The 2,946-nt window shown below is 41.2% G+C and overlaps 1 pseudogene; it reads left to right on the top strand.

Moving 5' to 3' along the window:
* The first annotated feature begins 1,683 nt into the window (after positions 1–1,683).
* Positions 1,684–2,291, top strand: LOC114884666 (annotated as a pseudogene).
* The last annotated feature ends 655 nt before the right edge of the window (positions 2,292–2,946 follow it).

The raw sequence follows: 2,946 nt of genomic DNA, 5'->3' as shown, positions 1-2,946 counted from the left end.
CTTTTAAAAGGCTTGTTGCTCCTACATAAAGTTTTAGAGCTTTGTGGGAGAGAAGTGCTGCCTAATTCCAGCAATTACTTGTATTTTAAATCCTAGAAACTCATACATTTTTAAAAATCTGCAATATTCTTGGGTCGGTTGCTTGCTGCTTTATGTTGTAAACTGAAGTGTCACTCATTTTACCCTCCCCAAACCGAGGTTCTCTCTAAGATAACTGATATGTTCACCAAGGAAGTCCTAACAACTTTTATAGGATATTTTTCTCTCTTAAAAATTATAGACTGCCTCACTGAGTACACAGCTACAAGGTGGAAATATTCAAAGGTTTAAAAATAGAATAATGACTAAGTAAACTGGTTGGTATACTTATTCAAATGGACATTATGCAGGCATTAAAATCAAGGTTATGAAGACTATATAATTATATTAAATATGCCTATGAGTTGTTAAATGACAAAAGCAGAGGCAAGTCATAAACTTGTATATATACTTGTATGTTTGCTATATATGTATATATCTATTCCTAGTCTCTAAGATATATTATATAACCACTCTGTCATGCCCTTAATTTTTGGAAGGGTATACAGTCCATTGCTGGAAAGTCTTGAATGATCAAATGCACACACATTGGCCAGAGAATGGTGCAATACAGTTCTTTGCTTTTTGCCTCAAGTCATTTTTAGGTTCATTATGAGTTCATTTGGATGGAGATCAAGGAGTCTATTCTGTCCCCGCTGCTCTCTTCTCCCCCTCCCTTAATGTCCCTTTGTCTTTACCCTTTGGCTATTCCCTCATGGCTAGGCTCTTTCCTCTTGGCCCTTAGAATCCATTCAGTTTGTTTTTTCATAAAGCTGATGTGTGTGTATGTGTGTGTTTGTGTGTAAGTGACACAGGTCAGTCCTGCCTCATGGATAGGCATCCACAGACAAAGAAACCTTCTAAATAACTAAGAGGAAGGGGCTCGTAGAATGTCATTGTTCTTTTTGTCTCTCTTGTTCTTCTATTTTGCTAATCTGATCTGAGTCTCATAATGAGATGACCACTTGCTTTTCTTCAGAAATGAAGTGATGCAAGAAGGAAACTCTACCTACCTATGTTTAGGAGGATGGGACCAGAAGGGAATCTTACCAAAAGATTTATGGTGGTTTTATTAGAGTGGCATATTGCATTTAGTTTTTTCCATTTTTTTCCTAATTTCCAAAGTGCATATAATGGGTTATAATACTTTACAATATAATAAGAAATTATGAAAACAGTGGATGAAGACACTTCTTAGTTTATTGATTAGGAAGTTGAATTCCAGTTCAGGTAAGTGAGGTGTCCAAGAAAATCTAGTGAGTAGCAGAACCAGGACTAACAGCAGGGAGGAATTATATTCTTGTGGAAGGCAGATAAGCATTGATGACACACCTAAATTCTTAAAATGGGTCCACCATCTTCCAGCTGCATTACCTAGGGAAGTCTTTTCCTCTCTTGGAGCCTCAGTTTCCTCATTTATAAAATGGGGATAACTGGTTGGATTGTGATTTCCACAGGCTTTACACATGATAGCACATGTTAAGTACGTAGAACAACAAAACAGAGGAGGCCTGAAGCCACGCCAGCTTTCCTCTCCCGGTTGCCAGCTGCCCGTATCAGACCTGAGCTCCAGCCAGTGGCCCGCCTCTTTGCGTCATTAGCGCCATGGCTCTCAGCAATGCTGATGTGCAGAAGCAGATTAAGCACACAATGGCTTTTATTGAAAAAGAAGCCAATGAGGAAGCAGAAGAAATAGACGTGAAGGCAGAGGAAGAGTTCAACATTGAGAAGGGTTGTCTTGTGCAAACCCAAAGACTGAAGACTATGGAATACTATGAGAAGAAAGAAAAGCATATTGAGCAACAGAAGAAAATTCAGGTGTCCAATTTGATAAATCAAGTGAGGCTCGAAGTCCTCAGAGCGAGAAATGGATGATCTTATCACAGACCTACTAAATGAAGCAAAACATAGACTCAGCCAAAGGGTAAAAGATACAACCAGGTACCAAGTACTGCTGGATGGAATGGTCCTCCAGGGTTTGTACCAGTTATTGGAGCCCAGAATGATTGTTCGTTGCAGGAAATAAGATTTCCCTCTGGTGAAGCCTGCAGTGCAAATCCCTATGTACAAAATCGCCACGGAAAGAGATGTTGATGTCCAGATTGATCAGGAGGCCTACCTGCCTGAGGAAGTAGCTGGTGAGGTTGAGATCTATAATGGGGATCGCAAAATCAAGGTTTCCAATACTCTCAAAAGCTGGCTGGGCCTCATAGCCCAGTAGATGATGCCAGAAGCACAGGGAGCCTTGTTTGGTGCAAACGCCAACAGGAAGTTTTTGGACTATGCCTGCGGGAGGTGGTGTCCACCAACTGCTGTGACGTGGACACTTCTGACATTTGAAGAAACAAGATGACCTGTATAGCTTCCTCCTTGCTGTTCTCATATTCTGTATTTATCAGTGGATACCCTTTTTTAGCTAACGCCCCTGGCTGATTGGTAGCAATGGGAGAGCTTCGCTTAATATGATCAGGAAACCTTCCTCTAGCTTATCTGACAGTAATACAACTTCCCGCTGGTTCTGCAGCACGAAGGTGAGGGGTCAAATGGTGGGTGCATGAATGTCCTCGAGTCTCCTGCTGTCCACTGGTCCAGCGTCCAGCCTACAGAGGGGCGGTGTGTGGTGGCCTCTAGAGTCAGGTCACTGCTCTTTGGACTTGAAGTGCATGTGGGGCTGCATTCCTTCCAGCAGTAGCAGCTTTGCTGTTAGCTGTTTGGGCCTAGAAGTGTTTGTCTGTAATATGATTTAAGATCTAAGCCATGAATATGCTCTATTTATTAAAACGAAATGCATACGTGGAAAAAAAAGTATGTAACACAGATACTGTCACATAGTGGATAATCAGTAAATGTTATTTCCCTTCCTTGCCA

This window comes from Monodon monoceros, unplaced genomic scaffold (assembly GCF_005190385.1).
Source record: "Monodon monoceros isolate NGI ecotype Baffin Bay Population unplaced genomic scaffold, NGI_Narwhal_1 Super_Scaffold_5, whole genome shotgun sequence".
NCBI classification, from domain to species: Eukaryota; Metazoa; Chordata; class Mammalia; order Artiodactyla; family Monodontidae; genus Monodon; species Monodon monoceros.
This window is presented reverse-complemented; position numbering and strand designations above follow the sequence as displayed.